Source organism: Zonotrichia albicollis, chromosome 10 (assembly GCF_047830755.1).
Source record: "Zonotrichia albicollis isolate bZonAlb1 chromosome 10, bZonAlb1.hap1, whole genome shotgun sequence".
Classification (NCBI taxonomy): domain Eukaryota; kingdom Metazoa; phylum Chordata; class Aves; order Passeriformes; family Passerellidae; genus Zonotrichia; species Zonotrichia albicollis.
This window is the reverse complement of record NC_133828.1, coordinates 39744775-39767670: the sequence shown is the minus strand read 5'-3', so window position 1 is coordinate 39767670 and position 22896 is coordinate 39744775.

Below are 22896 nucleotides of genomic sequence, written 5' to 3'. Positions count from 1 at the left end.
ACCTCAGCAGCCCAGGTTGGTGTGGCAGATTGCTGCAGGCGCTTGGGACTCTGAAACCAGCCTGATTTTGTGGTGGTAGCAACTTTGGTCCAGGAGGCATCCTGCACAACGCAGAACATCAGGTGGCAGACGGCCGGTCACTCAGGGCCACAGGCCCCTGAACACTAATGCTGACCCTTTTCCCAGGTAAGCAAAACTCAGCACACCAGGTTCATGTGGCACATGGCAGGAGACACGTGCCAAGGCCAAAGGGCTGGAGTTGTAACTGGTGCCAGCTTGGGTCTGCACGGCGTATTTGGCAATGCAGCATTTCAGCAGGCAGCCGGCCACTAAGGGCCCCTGGGCACACGAGAGAAATGCCACCCTCTACACAAGGAAGTGTAACTCACCAGCTCAGGTTTCTGTTCGCAGGGTGCTGCAGCCATGTGTGACTCTCAAGCCTGCCTGACTAAAAGGTGGTGGCAGCTTGCATGCCGGAGGCATCCTGCGCAAGACCGAATTTCAGCAGGCAGACGGCCACTAAGGGCCCCTGGGCACAGAATACCAATGCCAAATCTACACAAGGAAGTGTAACTCACCAGTTCAGGTTTCTGATGGCAGGTTGCTGCAGGCATTTCTGACTCTCAAACCAGCCTGACTTTGCAGTGGTGGCAGCTTGGATCCACGAGGCATCCTGCGCAATGCGGACATTCAGCAGACAGCCGGTCACTCCGGGCCACAGGCCCCTGAACACTAGTGCTGACCCTTTTCCCAGGTAAGCAAACCTCAGCAGCCCAGGTTGGTGTGGCAGATTGCTGCAGGCGCTTGGGACTCTGAAACAAGCCTGATTTTTTGGTCGTAGCAACTTTGGTCCGGGAGGCATCCTGCACAACGCAGAACATCAGGTGGCAGACGGCCGGTCACTCCGGGCCACAGGCCCCTGAACACTAATGCTGACCCTTTTCCCAGGTAAGCAAACCTCAGCACACCAGGTTCATGTGGCAGATGGCAGGAGACACGTGCCGAGGCCAAAGGGCTGGAGTTGGAACTGGTGCCAGCTTGGGTCTGCACGGCGTATTTGGCAATGCAGAAATTGCAGCAGGCAGCCGGCCACTAAGGGCCCCTGGGCACAGGAGAGAAATGCCACCCTCCACACAAGGAAGTGTAACTCACCAGCTCAGTTTCCTGATGGCAGGTTGCTGCAGGCATTTCTGACTCTCAAACCAGCCTGACTTTGCAGTGGTGGCAGCTTGGATCCACGAGGCATCCTGCGCAATGCGGACATTCAGCAGACAGCCGGTCGCTCCGGGCCACAGGCCCCTGAACACTAGTGCTGACCCTTTTCCCAGGTAAGCAAACCTCAGCACACCAGGTTCATGTGGCAGATGGCAGGAGACACGTGCCGAGGTCAAATGGCTGGAGTTGGGACTGGTGCCAGCTTGGGTCTGCACGGCGTATTTGGCAATGCAGCATTTCAGCAGGCAGCCGGCCACTAACAGCCCCTGGGCCTCCTGAACACCAATGCCGCCCTTTACACAGCTAAGTGTAACTCACCAGCTCAGGTTTCTGATGGCAGGGTGCTGCAGGCATTTCTGACTCTCAAACCAGCCTGACTTTGCAGTGGTGGCAGCTTGCGTCCAGGAGGCATCCTGCGCAAGGCGGAATTTCAGAAGGCAGCCGGTCACTCCACGCCACAGGCCCCTTAAAATTAGTGCTACCCTTTTCCCAGGTAAGCAAACCTCAGCAGCCCAGGTTGGTGTGGCAGATTGCTGCAGGCGCTTGGGACTCTGAAACCAGCCTGATTTTTTGGTCGTAGCAACTTTGGTCCGGGAGGCATCCTGCACAACGCAGAACATCAGGTGGCAGACGGCCGGTCACTCCGGGCCACAGGCCCCTGAACACTAGTGCTGACCCTTTTCCCAGGTAAGCACAACTCAGCAGTCCAGGTTCATGTGGCAGATGGCAGGAGACACGTGCCGAGGCCAAAGGGCTGGAGTTGGAACTGGTGCCAGCTTGGGTCTGCACGGCGTATTTGGCAATGCAGCATTTCAGCAGGCAGCCGGCCACTAACGGCCCCTGGGCCTCCGGAACACCAATGCCGCCCTTTACACAGCTAAGTGTAACTCACCAGCTCAGGTTTCTGATGGCAGGGTGCTGCAGGCATTTCTGACTCTGAAACCAGCCTGACTTTGCAGTGGTGGCAGCTTGGATCCACGAGGCATCCTGCGCAATGCGGACATTCAGCAGACAGCCGGTCACTCCGGGCCACAGGCCCCTGAACACTAGTGCTGACCCTTTTCCCAGGTAAGCAAACCTCAGCAGCCCAGGTTGGTGTGGCAGATTGCTGCAGGCGCTTGGGACTCTGAAACCAGCCTGATTTTGTGGTGGTAGCAACTTTGGTCCAGGAGGCATCCTGCACAACGCAGAACATCAGGTGGCAGACGGCCGGTCACTCAGGGCCACAGGCCCCTGAACACTAATGCTGACCCTTTTCCCAGGTAAGCAAAACTCAGCACACCAGGTTCATGTGGCACATGGCAGGAGACACGTGCCAAGGCCAAAGGGCTGGAGTTGTAACTGGTGCCAGCTTGGGTCTGCACGGCGTATTTGGCAATGCAGCATTTCAGCAGGCAGCCGGCCACTAAGGGCCCCTGGGCACACGAGAGAAATGCCACCCTCTACACAAGGAAGTGTAACTCACCAGCTCAGGTTTCTGTTCGCAGGGTGCTGCAGCCATGTGTGACTCTCAAGCCTGCCTGACTAAAAGGTGGTGGCAGCTTGCATGCCGGAGGCATCCTGCGCAAGACCGAATTTCAGCAGGCAGACGGCCACTAAGGGCCCCTGGGCACAGAATACCAATGCCAAATCTACACAAGGAAGTGTAACTCACCAGTTCAGGTTTCTGATGGCAGGTTGCTGCAGGCATTTCTGACTCTCAAACCAGCCTGACTTTGCAGTGGTGGCAGCTTGGATCCACGAGGCATCCTGCGCAATGCGGACATTCAGCAGACAGCCGGTCACTCCGGGCCACAGGCCCCTGAACACTAGTGCTGACCCTTTTCCCAGGTAAGCAAACCTCAGCAGCCCAGGTTGGTGTGGCAGATTGCTGCAGGCGCTTGGGACTCTGAAACAAGCCTGATTTTTTGGTCGTAGCAACTTTGGTCCAGGAGGCATCCTGCACAACGCAGAACATCAGGTGGCAGACGGCCGGTCACTCCGGGCCACAGGCCCCTGAACACTAGTGCTGACCCTTTTCCCAGGTAAGCAAACCTCAGCACACCAGGTTCATGTGGCAGATGGCAGGAGACACGTGCCGAGGCCAAAGGGCTGGAGTTGGAACTGGTGCCAGCTTGGGTCTGCACGGCGTATTTGGCAATGCAGAAATTGCAGCAGGCAGCCGGCCACTAAGGGCCCCTGGGCACAGGAGAGAAATGCCACCCTCCACACAAGGAAGTGTAACTCACCAGCTCAGTTTCCTGATGGCAGGTTGCTGCAGGCATTTGTGACTCTTAAACCTGCCGGACCTTGCGGTGGTGGCAGCTTGGATCCACGAGGCATCCTGCGCAATGCGGAATTTCAGCAGGCAGCCTGTCACTCCACGCCACAGGCCCCTGAACAGTAGTGCTGACCCTTTTCCCAGGTAAGCAAACCTCAGCACACCAGGTTCATGTGGCAGATGGCAGGAGACACGTGCCGAGGTCAAATGGCTGGAGTTGGAACTGGTGCCAGCTTGGGTCTGCACGGCGTATTTGGCAATGCAGCATTTCAGCAGGCATCCGGCCACTAACAGCCCCTGGGCCTCCTGAACAACAATGCCGCCCTTTACACAGGGAAGTGTTACTCACCAGCTCAGGTTTCTGATGGCAGGGTGCTGCAGGCATTTCTGACTCTCAAACCAGCCTGACTTTGCAGTGGTGGCAGCTTGCGTCCAGGCGGCATCCTGCGCAATGCGGACATTCAGCAGACAGCCGGTCGCTCCGGGCCACAGGCCCCTGAACACTAGTGCTGACCCTTTTCCCAGGTAAGCAAACCTCAGCAGCCCAGGTTGGTGTGGCAGATTGCTGCAGGCGCTTGGGACTCTGAAACCAGCCTGATTTTATGGTGGTAGGAACTTTGGTCCGGGAGGCATCCTGCACAACGCAGAACATCAGGTGGCAGACGGCCGGTCACTCAGGGCCACAGGCCCCTGAACACTAATGCTGACCCTTTTCCCAGGTAAGCAAAACTCAGCACACCAGGTTCATGTGGCACATGGCAGGAGACACGTGCCGAGGCCAAAGGGCTGGAGTTGGAACTGGTGCCAGCTTGGGTCTGCACGGCGTATTTGGCAATGCAGCATTTCAGCAGGCAGCCGGCCACTAAGGGCCCCTGGGCACACGAGAGAAATGCCACCCTCTACACAAGGAAGTGTAACTCACCAGCTCAGGTTTCTGTTCGCAGGGTGCTGCAGCCATGTGTGACTCTCAAGCCTGCCTGACTAAAAGGTGGTGGCAGCTTGCATGCCGGAGGCATCCTGCGCAAGACCGAATTTCAGCAGGCAGACGGCCACTAAGGGCCCCTGGGCACAGAATACCAATGCCAAATCTACACAAGGAAGTGTAACTCACCAGTTCAGGTTTCTGATGGCAGGTTGCTGCAGGCATTTCTGACTCTCAAACCAGCCTGACTTTGCAGTGGTGGCAGCTCGGATCCACGAGGCATCCTGCGCAATGCGGAATTTCAGCAGGCAGCCGGTCACTCCGGGCCACAGGCCCCTGAACACTAGTGCTGACCCTTTTCCCAGGTAAGCAAACCTCAGCACACCAGGTTCATGTGGCAGATGGCAGGAGACACGTGCCGAGGTCAAATGGCTGGAGTTGGAACTGGTGCCAGCTTGGGTCTGCACGGCGTATTTGGCAATGCAGCATTTCAGCAGGCAGCCGGCCACTAAGGGCCCCTGGGCACAGGAGAGAAATGCCACCCTCTACACAAGGAAGTGTAACTCACCAGCTCAGGTTTCTGTTCGCAGGGTGCTGCAGCCATGTGTGACTCTCAAGCCTGCCTGACTAAAAGGTGGTGGCAGCTTGCATGCCGGAGGCATCCTGCGCAAGACCGAATTTCAGCAGGCAGACGGCCACTAAGGGCCCCTGGGCACAGAATACCAATGCCAAATCTACACAAGGAAGTGTAACTCACCAGTTCAGGTTTCTGATGGCAGGTTGCTGCAGGCATTTCTGACTCTCAAACCAGCCTGACTTTGCAGTGGTGGCAGCTTGGATCCACGAGGCATCCTGCGCAATGCGGACATTCAGCAGGCAGCCGGTCGCTCCGGGCCACAGGCCCCTGAACACTAGTGCTGACCCTTTTCCCAGGTAAGCAAACCTCAGCACACCAGGTTCATGTGGCAGATGGCAGGAGACACGTGCCGAGGTCAAATGGCTGGAGTTGGGACTGGTGCCAGCTTGGGTCTGCTAGGCGTATTTGGCAATGCAGCATTTCAGCAGGCAGCCGGCCACTAACGGCCTGCTGGGCCTCCTGAACACCAATGCCGCCCTTTACACAGCTAAGTGTAACTCACCAGCTCAGGTTTCTGATGGCAGGGTGCTGCAGGCATTTCTGACTCTCAAACCAGCCTGACTTTGCAGTGGTGGCAGCTTGCGTCCAGGAGGCATCCTGCGCAAGGCGGAATTTCAGAAGGCAGCCGGTCACTCCACGCCACAGGCCCCTTAAAATTAGTGCTACCCTTTTCCCAGGTAAGCAAACCTCAGCAGCCCAGGTTGGTGTGGCAGATTGCTGCAGGCGCTTGGGACTCTGAAACCAGCCTGATTTTTTGGTCGTAGCAACTTTGGTCCGGGAGGCATCCTGCACAACGCAGAACATCAGGTGGCAGACGGCCGGTCACTCCGGGCCACAGGCCCCTGAACACTAGTGCTGACCCTTTTCCCAGGTAAGCACAACTCAGCAGTCCAGGTTCATGTGGCAGATGGCAGGAGACACGTGCTGAGGCCAAAGGGCTGGAGTTGGAACTGGTGCCAGCTTGGGTCTGCACGGCGTATTTGGCAATGCAGAAATTGCAGGAGGCAGCCGGCCACTAAGGGCCCCTGGGCACAGGAGAGAAATGCCACCCTCTACACAAGGAAGTGTAACTCACCAGCTCAGTTTCCTGATGGCAGGTTGCTGCAGGCATTTGTGACTCTTAAACCTGCCGGACCTTGCGGTGGTGGCTGCTTGGATCCACGAGGCATCCTGCGCAATGCGGAATTTCAGCAGGCAGCCGGTCACTCCAGGCCACAGGCCCCTGAACACTAATGCTGACCCTTTTCCCAGGTAAGCAAACCTCAGCACACCAGGTTCATGTGGCACATGGCAGGAGACACGTGCCGAGGCCAAAGGGCTGGAGTTGGAACTGGTGCCAGCTTGGGTCTGCACGGCGTATTTGGCAATGCAGCATTTCAGCAGGCATACGGCCACTAACAGCCCCTGGGCCTCCTGAACACCAATGCTGCTCTTTACACAGGGAAGTGTTACTCACCAGCTCAGGTTTCTGATGGCAGGGTGCTGCAGGCATTTCTGACTCTCAAACCAGCCTGACTTTGCAGTGGTGGCAGCTTGCGTCCAGGCGGCATCCTGCGCAATGCGGACATTCAGCAGACAGCCGGTCGCTCCGGGCCACAGGCCCCTGAACACTAGTGCTGACCCTTTTCCCAGGTAAGCAAACCTCAGCAGCCCAGGTTGGTGTGGCAGATTGCTGCAGGCGCTTGGGACTCTGAAACCAGCCTGATTTTTTGGTCGTAGCAACTTTGGTCCGGGAGGCATCCTGCACAACGCAGAACATCAGGTGGCAGACGGCCGGTCACTCCGGGCCACAGGCCCCTGAACACTAGTGCTGACCCTTTTCCCAGGTAAGCACAACTCAGCAGTCCAGGTTCATGTGGCAGATGGCAGGAGACACGTGCCGAGGCCAAAGGGCTGGAGTTGGAACTGGTGCCAGCTTGGGTCTGCACGGCGTATTTGGCAATGCAGCATTTCAGCAGGCAGCCGGCCACTAACGGCCCCTGGGCCTCCGGAACACCAATGCCGCCCTTTACACAGCTAAGTGTAACTCACCAGCTCAGGTTTCTGATGGCAGGGTGCTTCAGGCATTTCTGACTCTGAAACCAGCCTGACTTTGCAGTGGTGGCAGCTTGGATCCACGAGGCATCCTGCGCAATGCGGACATTCAGCAGACAGCCGGTCACTCCGGGCCACAGGCCCCTGAACACTAGTGCTGACCCTTTTCCCAGGTAAGCAAACCTCAGCAGCCCAGGTTGGTGTGGCAGATTGCTGCAGGCGCTTGGGACTCTGAAACCAGCCTGATTTTGTGGTGGTAGCAACTTTGGTCCAGGAGGCATCCTGCACAACGCAGAACATCAGGTGGCAGACGGCCGGTCACTCAGGGCCACAGGCCCCTGAACACTAATGCTGACCCTTTTCCCAGGTAAGCAAAACTCAGCACACCAGGTTCATGTGGCACATGGCAGGAGACACGTGCCAAGGCCAAAGGGCTGGAGTTGTAACTGGTGCCAGCTTGGGTCTGCACGGCGTATTTGGCAATGCAGCATTTCAGCAGGCAGCCGGCCACTAAGGGCCCCTGGGCACACGAGAGAAATGCCACCCTCTACACAAGGAAGTGTAACTCACCAGCTCAGGTTTCTGTTCGCAGGGTGCTGCAGCCATGTGTGACTCTCAAGCCTGCCTGACTAAAAGGTGGTGGCAGCTTGCATGCCGGAGGCATCCTGCGCAAGACCGAATTTCAGCAGGCAGACGGCCACTAAGGGCCCCTGGGCACAGAATACCAATGCCAAATCTACACAAGGAAGTGTAACTCACCAGTTCAGGTTTCTGATGGCAGGTTGCTGCAGGCATTTCTGACTCTCAAACCAGCCTGACTTTGCAGTGGTGGCAGCTTGGATCCACGAGGCATCCTGCGCAATGCGGACATTCAGCAGACAGCCGGTCACTCCGGGCCACAGGCCCCTGAACACTAGTGCTGACCCTTTTCCCAGGTAAGCAAACCTCAGCAGCCCAGGTTGGTGTGGCAGATTGCTGCAGGCGCTTGGGACTCTGAAACAAGCCTGATTTTTTGGTCGTAGCAACTTTGGTCCGGGAGGCATCCTGCACAACGCAGAACATCAGGTGGCAGACGGCCGGTCACTCCGGGCCACAGGCCCCTGAACACTAATGCTGACCCTTTTCCCAGGTAAGCAAACCTCAGCACACCAGGTTCATGTGGCAGATGGCAGGAGACACGTGCCGAGGCCAAAGGGCTGGAGTTGGAACTGGTGCCAGCTTGGGTCTGCACGGCGTATTTGGCAATGCAGAAATTGCAGCAGGCAGCCGGCCACTAAGGGCCCCTGGGCACAGGAGAGAAATGCCACCCTCCACACAAGGAAGTGTAACTCACCAGCTCAGTTTCCTGATGGCAGGTTGCTGCAGGCATTTCTGACTCTCAAACCAGCCTGACTTTGCAGTGGTGGCAGCTTGGATCCACGAGGCATCCAGCGCAATGCGGACATTCAGCAGACAGCCGGTCACTCCGGGCCACAGGCCCCTGAACACTAGTGCTGACCCTTTTCCCAGGTAAGCAAACCTCAGCACACCAGGTTCATGTGGCAGATGGCAGGAGACACGTGCCGAGGTCAAATGGCTGGAGTTGGGACTGGTGCCAGCTTGGGTCTGCTAGGCATATTTGGCAATGCAGCATTTCAGCAGGCAGCCGGCCACTAACAGCCCCTGGGCCTCCTGAACACCAATGCCGCCCTTTACACAGCTAAGTGTAACTCACCAGCTCAGGTTTCTGATGGCAGGGTGCTGCAGGCATTTCTGACTCTCAAACCAGCCTGACTTTGCAGTGGTGGCAGCTTGCGTCCAGGAGGCATCCTGCGCAAGGCGGAATTTCAGAAGGCAGCCGGTCACTCCACGCCACAGGCCCCTTAAAATTAGTGCTACCCTTTTCCCAGGTAAGCAAACCTCAGCAGCCCAGGTTGGTGTGGCAGATTGCTGCAGGCGCTTGGGACTCTGAAACCAGCCTGATTTTTTGGTCGTAGCAACTTTGGTCCGGGAGGCATCCTGCACAACGCAGAACATCAGGTGGCAGACGGCCGGTCACTCCGGGCCACAGGCCCCTGAACACTAGTGCTGACCCTTTTCCCAGGTAAGCACAACTCAGCAGTCCAGGTTCATGTGGCAGATGGCAGGAGACACGTGCCGAGGCCAAAGGGCTGGAGTTGGAACTGGTGCCAGCTTGGGTCTGCACGGCGTATTTGGCAATGCAGCATTTCAGCAGGCAGCCGGCCACTAACGGCCCCTGGGCCTCCGGAACACCAATGCCGCCCTTTACACAGCTAAGTGTAACTCACCAGCTCAGGTTTCTGATGGCAGGGTGCTGCAGGCATTTCTGACTCTGAAACCAGCCTGACTTTGCAGTGGTGGCAGCTTGGATCCACGAGGCATCCTGCGCAATGCGGACATTCAGCAGACAGCCGGTCACTCCGGGCCACAGGCCCCTGAACACTAGTGCTGACCCTTTTCCCAGGTAAGCAAACCTCAGCAGCCCAGGTTGGTGTGGCAGATTGCTGCAGGCGCTTGGGACTCTGAAACCAGCCTGATTTTGTGGTGGTAGCAACTTTGGTCCAGGAGGCATCCTGCACAACGCAGAACATCAGGTGGCAGACGGCCGGTCACTCAGGGCCACAGGCCCCTGAACACTAATGCTGACCCTTTTCCCAGGTAAGCAAAACTCAGCACACCAGGTTCATGTGGCACATGGCAGGAGACACGTGCCAAGGCCAAAGGGCTGGAGTTGTAACTGGTGCCAGCTTGGGTCTGCACGGCGTATTTGGCAATGCAGCATTTCAGCAGGCAGCCGGCCACTAAGGGCCCCTGGGCACACGAGAGAAATGCCACCCTCTACACAAGGAAGTGTAACTCACCAGCTCAGGTTTCTGTTCGCAGGGTGCTGCAGCCATGTGTGACTCTCAAGCCTGCCTGACTAAAAGGTGGTGGCAGCTTGCATGCCGGAGGCATCCTGCGCAAGACCGAATTTCAGCAGGCAGACGGCCACTAAGGGCCCCTGGGCACAGAATACCAATGCCAAATCTACACAAGGAAGTGTAACTCACCAGTTCAGGTTTCTGATGGCAGGTTGCTGCAGGCATTTCTGACTCTCAAACCAGCCTGACTTTGCAGTGGTGGCAGCTTGGATCCACGAGGCATCCTGCGCAATGCGGACATTCAGCAGACAGCCGGTCACTCCGGGCCACAGGCCCCTGAACACTAGTGCTGACCCTTTTCCCAGGTAAGCAAACCTCAGCAGCCCAGGTTGGTGTGGCAGATTGCTGCAGGCGCTTGGGACTCTGAAACAAGCCTGATTTTTTGGTCGTAGCAACTTTGGTCCAGGAGGCATCCTGCACAACGCAGAACATCAGGTGGCAGACGGCCGGTCACTCCGGGCCACAGGCCCCTGAACACTAGTGCTGACCCTTTTCCCAGGTAAGCAAACCTCAGCACACCAGGTTCATGTGGCAGATGGCAGGAGACACGTGCCGAGGCCAAAGGGCTGGAGTTGGAACTGGTGCCAGCTTGGGTCTGCACGGCGTATTTGGCAATGCAGAAATTGCAGCAGGCAGCCGGCCACTAAGGGCCCCTGGGCACAGGAGAGAAATGCCACCCTCCACACAAGGAAGTGTAACTCACCAGCTCAGTTTCCTGATGGCAGGTTGCTGCAGGCATTTGTGACTCTTAAACCTGCCGGACCTTGCGGTGGTGGCAGCTTGGATCCACGAGGCATCCTGCGCAATGCGGAATTTCAGCAGGCAGCCTGTCACTCCACGCCACAGGCCCCTGAACAGTAGTGCTGACCCTTTTCCCAGGTAAGCAAACCTCAGCACACCAGGTTCATGTGGCAGATGGCAGGAGACACGTGCCGAGGTCAAATGGCTGGAGTTGGAACTGGTGCCAGCTTGGGTCTGCACGGCGTATTTGGCAATGCAGCATTTCAGCAGGCATCCGGCCACTAACAGCCCCTGGGCCTCCTGAACAACAATGCCGCCCTTTACACAGGGAAGTGTTACTCACCAGCTCAGGTTTCTGATGGCAGGGTGCTGCAGGCATTTCTGACTCTCAAACCAGCCTGACTTTGCAGTGGTGGCAGCTTGCGTCCAGGCGGCATCCTGCGCAATGCGGACATTCAGCAGACAGCCGGTCGCTCCGGGCCACAGGCCCCTGAACACTAGTGCTGACCCTTTTCCCAGGTAAGCAAACCTCAGCAGCCCAGGTTGGTGTGGCAGATTGCTGCAGGCGCTTGGGACTCTGAAACCAGCCTGATTTTATGGTGGTAGGAACTTTGGTCCGGGAGGCATCCTGCACAACGCAGAACATCAGGTGGCAGACGGCCGGTCACTCAGGGCCACAGGCCCCTGAACACTAATGCTGACCCTTTTCCCAGGTAAGCAAAACTCAGCACACCAGGTTCATGTGGCACATGGCAGGAGACACGTGCCGAGGCCAAAGGGCTGGAGTTGGAACTGGTGCCAGCTTGGGTCTGCACGGCGTATTTGGCAATGCAGCATTTCAGCAGGCAGCCGGCCACTAAGGGCCCCTGGGCACACGAGAGAAATGCCACCCTCTACACAAGGAAGTGTAACTCACCAGCTCAGGTTTCTGTTCGCAGGGTGCTGCAGCCATGTGTGACTCTCAAGCCTGCCTGACTAAAAGGTGGTGGCAGCTTGCATGCCGGAGGCATCCTGCGCAAGACCGAATTTCAGCAGGCAGACGGCCACTAAGGGCCCCTGGGCACAGAATACCAATGCCAAATCTACACAAGGAAGTGTAACTCACCAGTTCAGGTTTCTGATGGCAGGTTGCTGCAGGCATTTCTGACTCTCAAACCAGCCTGACTTTGCAGTGGTGGCAGCTCGGATCCACGAGGCATCCTGCGCAATGCGGAATTTCAGCAGGCAGCCGGTCACTCCGGGCCACAGGCCCCTGAACACTAGTGCTGACCCTTTTCCCAGGTAAGCAAACCTCAGCACACCAGGTTCATGTGGCAGATGGCAGGAGACACGTGCCGAGGTCAAATGGCTGGAGTTGGAACTGGTGCCAGCTTGGGTCTGCTAAGCATATTTGGCAATGCAGCATTTCAGCAGGCAGCCGGCCACTAACAGCCCCTGGGCCTCCTGAACACCAATGCCGCCCTTTACACAGCTAAGTGTAACTCACCAGCTCAGGTTTCTGATGGCAGGGTGCTGCAGGCATTTCTGACTCTCAAACCAGCCTGACTTTGCAGTGGTGGCAGCTTGCGTCCAGGAGGCATCCTGCGCAAGGCGGAATTTCAGAAGGCAGCCGGTCACTCCACGCCACAGGCCCCTTAAAATTAGTGCTACCCTTTTCCCAGGTAAGCAAACCTCAGCAGCCCAGGTTGGTGTGGCAGATTGCTGCAGGCGCTTGGGACTCTGAAACCAGCCTGATTTTTTGGTCGTAGCAACTTTGGTCCGGGAGGCATCCTGCACAACGCAGAACATCAGGTGGCAGACGGCCGGTCACTCCGGGCCACAGGCCCCTGAACACTAGTGCTGACCCTTTTCCCAGGTAAGCACAACTCAGCAGTCCAGGTTCATGTGGCAGATGGCAGGAGACACGTGCCGAGGCCAAAGGGCTGGAGTTGGAACTGGTGCCAGCTTGGGTCTGCACGGCGTATTTGGCAATGCAGCATTTCAGCAGGCAGCCGGCCACTAACGGCCCCTGGGCCTCCTGAACACCAATGCCGCCCTTTACACAGCTAAGTGTAACTCACCAGCTCAGGTTTCTGATCACAGGGTGCTGCAGGCATTTCTGACTCTGAAACCAGCCTGACTTTGCAGTGGTGGCAGCTTGGATCCACGAGGCATCCTGCGCAATGCGGACATTCAGCAGACAGCCGGTCACTCCGGGCCACAGGCCCCTGAACACTAGTGCTGACCCTTTTCCCAGGTAAGCAAACCTCAGCAGCCCAGGTTGGTGTGGCAGATTGCTGCAGGCGCTTGGGACTCTGAAACCAGCCTGATTTTGTGGTGGTAGCAACTTTGGTCCAGGAGGCATCCTGCACAACGCAGAACATCAGGTCACAGACAGCCGGTCACTCAGGGCCACAGGGCCCCTGAACACTAGTGCTGACCCTTTTCCCAGGTAAGCAAACCTCAGCAGCCCAGGTTCGTGTGCCAGATTGCTGCAGGCGCTTCGGACTCTGAAACCAGCCTGATTTTTTGGTGATAGGAACTTTGGTCCAGGAGGCATCCTGCACAACGCAGAACATCAGGTGGCAGATGGCCGGTCACTCAGGGCCACAGGCCCCTGAACACTAGTGCTGACCCTTTTCCCAGGTAAGCAAACCTCAGCACACCAGGTTCATGTGGCAGATGGCAGGAGACACGTGCCGAGGCCAAAGGGCTGGAGTTGGAACTGGTGCCAGCTTGGGTCTGCACGGCGTATTTGGCAATGCAGAAATTGCAGCAGGCAGCCGGCCACTAAGGGCCCCTGGGCACACGAGAGAAATGCCACCCTCTACACAAGGAAGTGTAACTCACCAGCTCAGGTTTCTGTTCGCAGGGTGCTGCAGCCATGTGTGACTCTCAAGCCTGCCTGACTAAAAGGTGGTGGCAGCTTGCATGCCGGAGGCATCCTGCGCAAGACCGAATTTCAGCAGGCAGACGGCCACTAAGGGCCCCTGGGCACAGAATACCAATGCCAAATCTACACAAGGAAGTGTAACTCACCAGTTCAGGTTTCTGATGGCAGGTTGCTGCAGGCATTTCTGACTCTCAAACCAGCCTGACTTTGCAGTGGTGGCAGCTTGGATCCACGAGGCATCCTGCGCAATGCGGACATTCAGCAGACAGCCGGTCGCTCCGGGCCACAGGCCCCTGAACACTAGTGCTGACCCTTTTCCCAGGTAAGCAAACCTCAGCACACCAGGTTCATGTGGCAGATGGCAGGAGACACGTGCCGAGGTCAAATGGCTGGAGTTGGGACTGGTGCCAGCTTGGGTCTGCTAGGCATATTTGGCAATGCAGCATTTCAGCAGGCAGCCGGCCACTAACAGCCCCTGGGCCTCCTGAACACCAATGCCGCCCTTTACACAGCTAAGTGTAACTCACCAGCTCAGGTTTCTGATGGCAGGGTGCTGCAGGCATTTCTGACTCTCAAACCAGCCTGACTTTGCAGTGGTGGCAGCTTGCGTCCAGGAGGCATCCTGCGCAAGGCGGAATTTCAGAAGGCAGCCGGTCACTCCACGCCACAGGCCCCTTAAAATTAGTGCTACCCTTTTCCCAGGTAAGCAAACCTCAGCAGCCCAGGTTGGTGTGGCAGATTGCTGCAGGCGCTTGGGACTCTGAAACCAGCCTGATTTTTTGGTCGTAGCAACTTTGGTCCGGGAGGCATCCTGCACAACGCAGAACATCAGGTGGCAGACGGCCGGTCACTCCGGGCCACAGGCCCCTGAACACTAGTGCTGACCCTTTTCCCAGGTAAGCACAACTCAGCAGTCCAGGTTCATGTGGCACATGGCAGGAGACACGTGCCGAGGCCAAAGGGCTGGAGTTGGAACTGGTGCCAGCTTGGGTCTGCTAGGCGTATTTGGCAATGCAGCATTTCAGCAGGCAGCCGGCCACTAACGGCCCCTGGGCCTCCGGAACACCAATGCCGCCCTTTACACAGCTAAGTGTAACTCACCAGCTCAGGTTTCTGATGGCAGGGTGCTGCAGGCATTTCTGACTCTGAAACCAGCCTGACTTTGCAGTGGTGGCAGCTTGGATCCACGAGGCATCCTGCGCAATGCGGACATTCAGCAGACAGCCGGTCACTCCGGGCCACAGGCCCCTGAACACTAGTGCTGACCCTTTTCCCAGGTAAGCAAACCTCAGCAGCCCAGGTTGGTGTGGCAGATTGCTGCAGGCGCTTGGGACTCTGAAACCAGCCTGATTTTGTGGTGGTAGCAACTTTGGTCCAGGAGGCATCCTGCACAACGCAGAACATCAGGTGGCAGACGGCCGGTCACTCAGGGCCACAGGCCCCTGAACACTAATGCTGACCCTTTTCCCAGGTAAGCAAAACTCAGCACACCAGGTTCATGTGGCACATGGCAGGAGACACGTGCCAAGGCCAAAGGGCTGGAGTTGTAACTGGTGCCAGCTTGGGTCTGCACGGCGTATTTGGCAATGCAGCATTTCAGCAGGCAGCCGGCCACTAAGGGCCCCTGGGCACACGAGAGAAATGCCACCCTCTACACAAGGAAGTGTAACTCACCAGCTCAGGTTTCTGTTCGCAGGGTGCTGCAGCCATGTGTGACTCTCAAGCCTGCCTGACTAAAAGGTGGTGGCAGCTTGCATGCCGGAGGCATCCTGCGCAAGACCGAATTTCAGCAGGCAGACGGCCACTAAGGGCCCCTGGGCACAGAATACCAATGCCAAATCTACACAAGGAAGTGTAACTCACCAGTTCAGGTTTCTGATGGCAGGTTGCTGCAGGCATTTCTGACTCTCAAACCAGCCTGACTTTGCAGTGGTGGCAGCTTGGATCCACGAGGCATCCTGCGCAATGCGGACATTCAGCAGACAGCCGGTCACTCCGGGCCACAGGCCCCTGAACACTAGTGCTGACCCTTTTCCCAGGTAAGCAAACCTCAGCACACCAGGTTCATGTGGCAGATGGCAGGAGACACGTGCCGAGGTCAAATGGCTGGAGTTGGGACTGGTGCCAGCTTGGGTCTGCTAGGCATATTTGGCAATGCAGCATTTCAGCAGGCAGCCGGCCACTAACAGCCCCTGGGCCTCCTGAACACCAATGCCGCCCTTTACACAGCTAAGTGTAACTCACCAGCTCAGGTTTCTGATGGCAAGGTGCTGCAGGCATTTCTGACTCTCAAACCAGCCTGACTTTGCAGTGGTGGCAGCTTGCGTCCAGGAGGCATCCTGCGCAAGGCGGAATTTCAGAAGGCAGCCGGTCACTCCACGCCACAGGCCCCTTAAAATTAGTGCTACCCTTTTCCCAGGTAAGCAAACCTCAGCAGCCCAGGTTGGTGTGGCAGATTGCTGCAGGCGCTTGGGACTCTGAAACCAGCCTGATTTTTTGGTCGTAGCAACTTTGGTCCGGGAGGCATCCTGCACAACGCAGAACATCAGGTGGCAGACGGCCGGTCACTCCGGGCCACAGGCCCCTGAACACTAGTGCTGACCCTTTTCCCAGGTAAGCACAACTCAGCAGTCCAGGTTCATGTGGCAGATGGCAGGAGACACGTGCCGAGGCCAAAGGGCTGGAGTTGGAACTGGTGCCAGCTTGGGTCTGCTAGGCGTATTTGGCAATGCAGCATTTCAGCAGGCAGCCGGCCACTAACGGCCCCTGGGCCTCCGGAACACCAATGCCGCCCTTTACACAGCTAAGTGTAACTCACCAGCTCAGGTTTCTGATGGCAGGGTGCTGCAGGCATTTCTGACTCTGAAACCAGCCTGACTTTGCAAGTGGTGGCAGCTTGGATCCACGAGGCATCCTGCGCAATGCGGACATTCAGCAGACAGCCGGTCACTCCGGGCCACAGGCCCCTGAACACTAGTGCTGACCCTTTTCCCAGGTAAGCAAACCTCAGCAGCCCAGGTTGGTGTGGCAGATTGCTGCAGGCGCTTGGGACTCTGAAACCAGCCTGATTTTGTGGTGGTAGCAACTTTGGTCCAGGAGGCATCCTGCACAACGCAGAACATCAGGTCACAGACAGCCGGTCACTCAGGGCCACAGGCCCCTGAACACTAATGCTGACCCTTTTCCCAGGTAAGCAAAACTCAGCACACCAGGTTCATGTGGCACATGGCAGGAGACACGTGCCAAGGCCAAAGGGCTGGAGTTGTAACTGGTGCCAGCTTGGGTCTGCACGGCGTATTTGGCAATGCAGCATTTCAGCAGGCAGCCGGCCACTAAGGGCCCCTGGGCACAGGAGAGAAATGCCACCCTCTACACAAGGAAGTGTAACTCACCAGCTCAGGTTTCTGTTCGCAGGGTGCTGCAGCCATGTGTGACTCTCAAGCCTGCCTGACTAAAAGGTGGTGGCAGCTTGCATGCCGGAGGCATCCTGCGCAAGACCGAATTTCAGCAGGCAGACGGCCACTAAGGGCCCCTGGGCACAGAATACCAATGCCAAATCTACACAAGGAAGTGTAACTCACCAGTTCAGGTTTCTGATGGCAGGTTGCTGCAGGCATTTCTGACTCTCAAACCAGCCTGACTTTGCAGTGGTGGCAGCTTGGATCCACGAGGCATCCTGCGCAATGCGGACATTCAGCAGACAGCCGGTCACTCCGGGCCACAGGCCCCTGAACACTAGTGCTGACCCTTTTCCCAGGTAAGCAAACCTCAGCACACCAGGTTCATGTGGCAGATGGCAGGAGACACGTGCCGAGGTCAAATGGCTGGAGTTGGGACTGGTGCCAGCTTGGGTCTGCTAGGCATATTTGGCAATGCAGCATTTCAGCAGGCAGCCGGCCACTAACGGCCCCTGGGCCTCCTGAACACCAATGCCGCCCTTTACACAGCTAAGTGTAACTCACCAGCTCAGGTTTCTGATGGCAGGGTGCTGCAGGCATTTCTGACTCTCAAACCAGCCTGACTTTGCAGTGGTGGCAGCTTGCGTCCAGGAGGCATCCTGCGCAAGGCGGAATTTCAGCAGGCAGCCGGTCACTCCACGCCACAGGCCCCTTAAAATTAGTGCTACCCTTTTCCCAGGTAAGCAAACCTCAGCAGCCCAGGTTGGTGTGGCAGATTGCTGCAGGCGCTTGGGACTCTGAAACCAGCCTGATTTTTTGGTCGTAGCAACTTTGGTCCGGGAGGCATCCTGCACAACGCAGAACATCAGGTGGCAGACGGCCGGTCACTCCGGGCCACAGGCCCCTGAACACTAGTGCTGACCCTTTTCCCAGGTAAGCACAACTCAGCAGTCCAGGTTCATGTGGCAGATGGCAGGAGACACGTGCCGAGGCCAAAGGGCTGGAGTTGGAACTGGTGCCAGCTTGGGTCTGCTAGGCGTATTTGGCAATGCAGCATTTCAGCAGGCAGCCGGCCACTAACGGCCCCTGGGCCTCCTGAACACCAATGCCGCCGTTTACACAGCTAAGTGTAACTCACCAGCTCAGGTTTCTGATCACAGGGTGCTGCAGGCATTTCTGACTCTCAAACCAGCCTCACTTTGCAGTGGTGGCAGCTTGGATCCACGAGGCATCCTGTGCAATGCGGAATTTCAGCAGGCAGCCGGTCACTCCACGCCACAGGCCCCTGAACACTAGTGCTGACCCTTTTCCCAGGTAAGCAAACCTCAGCAGCCCAGGTTCGTGTCCCAGATTGATGGAGGCACTTGGGACTCTCAAACGAGCTGGACTCGGCACAGATTGCAGCGTAGGTCCAGGAGGCATCCTGCGCAATGCGGACATTCAGCAGACAGCCGGTCACTCCGGGCCACAGGCCCCTGAACACTAGTGCTGACCCTTTTCCCAGGTAAGCAAACCTCAGCAGCCCAGGTTGGTGTGGCAGATTGCTGCAGGCGCTTGGGACTCTGAAACCAGCCTGATTTTGTGGTGGTAGCAACTTTGGTCCAGGAGGCATCCTGCACAACGCAGAACATCAGGTCACAGACAGCCGGTCACTCAGGGCCACAGGGCCCCTAAAACAAGTGCTGACCCTTTTCCCAGGTAAGCAAACCTCAGCAGCCCAGGTTCGTGTGCCAGATTGATGGAGGCGCTTGGGAATCTCAAACGAGCTGGACTCGGCACAGATTGCAGCGTCGGTCCAGGAGGCATCCTGCGCAAGGCGGACATTCAGCAGACCGCCGGTCACTCCAGGCCACAGGCCTCTGAACACTAATGCTGACCCTTTTCCCAGGTAAGCAAACCTCAGCACACCAGGTTCATGTGGCACATGGCAGGAGACACGTGCCGAGGCCAAAGGGCTGGAGTTGGAACTGGTGCCAGCTTGGGTCTGCACGGCGTATTTGGCAATGCAGCATTTCAGCAGGCATACGGCCACTAACAGCCCCTGGGCCTCCTGAACACCAATGCTGCTCTTTACACAGGGAAGTGTTACTCACCAGCTCAGGTTTCTGATGGCAGGGTGCTGCAGGCATTTCTGACTCTCAAACCAGCCTGACTTTGCAGTGGTGGCAGCTTGCGTCCAGGCGGCATCCTGCGCAATGCGGACATTCAGCAGACAGCCAGTCACTCCGGGCCACAGGCCCCTGAACACTAGTGCTGACCCTTTTCCCAGGTAAGCAAACCTCAGCAGCCCAGGTTGGTGTGGCAGATTGCTGCAGGCGCTTGGGACTCTGAAACCAGCCTGATTTTGTGGTGGTAGCAACTTTGGTCCAGGAGGCATCCTGCACAACGCAGAACATCAGGTGGCAGACGGCCGGTCACTCAGGGCCACAGGCCCCTGAACACTAATGCTGACCCTTTTCCCAGGTAAGCAAAACTCAGCACACCAGGTTCATGTGGCACATGGCAGGAGACACGTGCCAAGGCCAAAGGGCTGGAGTTGTAACTGGTGCCAGCTTGGGTCTGCACGGCGTATTTGGCAATGCAGCATTTCAGCAGGCAGCCGGCCACTAAGGGCCCCTGGGCACACGAGAGAAATGCCACCCTCTACACAAGGAAGTGTAACTCACCAGCTCAGGTTTCTGTTCGCAGGGTGCTGCAGCCATGTGTGACTCTCAAGCCTGCCTGACTTAAAGGTGGTGGCAGCTTGCATGCCGGAGGCATCCTGCGCAAGACCGAATTTCAGCAGGCAGACGGCCACTAAGGGCCCCTGGGCACAGAATACCAATTCCAAATCTACACAAGGAAGTGTAACTCACCAGTTCAGGTTTCTGATGGCAGGTTGCTGCAGGCATTTCTGACTCTCAAACCAGCCTGACTTTGCAGTGGTGGCAGCTTGGATCCACGAGGCATCCTGCGCAATGCGGACATTCAGCAGACAGCCGGTCGCTCCGGGCCACAGGCCCCTGAACACTAGTGCTGACCCTTTTCCCAGGTAAGCAAACCTCAGCACACCAGGTTCATGTGGCAGATGGCAGGAGACACGTGCCGAGGCCAAAGGGCTGGAGTTGGAACTGGTGCCAGCTTGGGTCTGCACGGCGTATTTGGCAATGCAGAAATTGCAGCAGGCAGCCGGCCACTAAGGGCCCCTGGGCACAGGAGAGAAATGCCACCCTCTACACAAGGAAGTGTAACTCACCAGCTCAGTTTCCTGATGGCAGGTTGCTGCAGGCATTTGTGACTCTTAAACCTGCCGGACCTTGCGGTGGTGGCAGCTTGGATCCACGAGGCATCCTGCGCAATGCGGAATTTCAGCAGGCAGCCGGTCACTCCAGGCCACAGGCCCCTGAACACTAATGCTGACCCTTTTCCCAGGTAAGCAAACCTCAGCACACCAGGTTCATGTGGCACATGGCAGGAGACACGTGCCGAGGCCAAAGGGCTGGAGTTGGAACTGGTGCCAGCTTGGGTCTGCTAGGCGTATTTGGCAATGCAGCATTTCAGCAGGCAGCCGGCCACTAACAGCCCCTGGGCCTCCTGAACACCAATGCCGCCCTTTACACAGCTAAGTGTAACTCACCAGCTCAGGTTTCTGATGGCAGGGTGCTGCAGGCATTTCTGACTCTCAAACCAGCCTGACTTTGCAGTGGTGGCAGCTTGCGTCCAGGAGGCATCCTGCGCAAGGCGGAATTTCAGAAGGCAGCCGGTCACTCCACGCCACAGGCCCCTTAAAATTAGTGCTACCCTTTTCCCAGGTAAGCAAACCTCAGCAGCCCAGGTTGGTGTGGCAGATTGCTGCAGGCGCTTGGGACTCTGAAACCAGCCTGATTTTTTGGTCGTAGCAACTTTGGTCCGGGAGGCATCCTGCACAACGCAGAACATCAGGTGGCAGACGGCCGGTCACTCCGGGCCACAGGCCCCTGAACACTAGTGCTGACCCTTTTCCCAGGTAAGCACAACTCAGCAGTCCAGGTTCATGTGGCAGATGGCAGGAGACACGTGCCGAGGCCAAAGGGCTGGAGTTGGAACTGGTGCCAGCTTGGGTCTGCTAGGCGTATTTGGCAATGCAGCATTTCAGCAGGCAGCCGGCCACTAACGGCCCCTGGGCCTCCTGAACACCAATGCCGCCCTTTACACAGCTAAGTGTAACTCACCAGCTCAGGTTTCTGATCACAGGGTGCTGCAGGCATTTCTGACTCTGAAACCAGCCTGACTTTGCAGTGGTGGCAGCTTGGATCCACGAGGCATCCTGCGCAATGCGGACATTCAGCAGACAGCCGGTCACTCCGGGCCACAGGCCCCTGAACACTAGTGCTGACCCTTTTCCCAGGTAAGCAAACCTCAGCAGCCCAGGTTGGTGTGGCAGATTGCTGCAGGTGCTTCGGACTCTGAAACCAGCCTGATTTTTTGGTGATAGGAACTTTGGTCCAGGAGGCATCCTGCACAACGCAGAACATCAGGTGGCAGACGGCCGGTCACTCAGGGCCACAGGCCCCTGAACACTAGTGCTGACCCTTTTCCCAGGTAAGCAAACCTCAGCACACCAGGTTCATGTGGCAGATGGCAGGAGACACGTGCCGAGGCCAAAGGGCTGGAGTTGGAACTGGTGCCAGCTTGGGTCTGCACGGCGTATTTGGCAATGTAGAAATTGCATCAGGCAGCCGGCCACTAAGGGCCCCTGGGCACAGGAGAGAAATGCCACCCTCTACACAAGGAAGTGTAACTCACCAGCTCAGTTTCCTGATGGCAGGTTGCTGCAGGCATTTGTGACTCTTAAACCTGCCGGACCTTGCGGTGGTGGCAGCTTGGATCCACGAGGCATCCTGCGCAATGCGGAATTTCAGCAGGCAGCCGGTCACTCCAGGCCACAGGCCCCTGAACACTAATGCTGACCCTTTTCCCAGGTAAGCAAACCTCAGCACACCAGGTTCATGTGGCACATGGCAGGAGACACGTGCCGAGGCCAAAGGGCTGGAGTTGGAACTGGTGCCAGCTTGGGTCTGCACGGCGTATTTGGCAATGCAGCATTTCAGCACGCATACGGCCACTAACGGCCCCTGGGCCTCCTGAACACCAATGCTGCTCTTTACACAGGGAAGTGTTACTCACCAGCTCAGGTTTCTGATGGCAGGGTGCTGCAGGCATTTCTGACTCTCAAACCAGCCTGACTTTGCAGTGGTGGCAGCTTGCGTCCAGGCGGCATCCTGCGCAATGCGGACATTCAGCAGACAGCCGGTCACTCCGGGCCACAGGCCCCTGAACACTAGTGCTGACCCTTTTCCCAGGTAAGCAAACCTCAGCAGCCCAGGTTGGTGTGGCAGATTGCTGCAGGCGCTTGGGACTCTGAAACCAGCCTGATTTTGTGGTGGTAGCAACTTTGGTCCAGGAGGCATCCTGCACAACGCAGAACATCAGGTGGCAGACGGCCGGTCACTCCGGGCCACAGGCCCCTGAACACTAGTGCTGACCCTTTTCCCAGGTAAGCACAACTCAGCAGTCCAGGTTCATGTGGCAGATGGCAGGAGACACGTGCCGAGGCCAAAGGGCTGGAGTTGGAACTGGTGCCAGCTTGGGTCTGCACGGCGTATTTGGCAATGCAGCATTTCAGCAGGCAGCCGGCCACTAAGGGCCCCTGGGCACACGAGAGAAATGCCACCCTCTACACAAGGAAGTGTAACTCACCAGCTCAGGTTTCTGTTCGCAGGGTGCTGCAGCCATGTGTGACTCTCAAGCCTGCCTGACTAAAAGGTGGTGGCAGCTTGCATGCCGGAGGCATCCTGCGCAAGACCGAATTTCAGCAGGCAGACGGCCACTAAGGGCCCCTGGGCACAGAATACCAATGCCAAATCTACACAAGGAA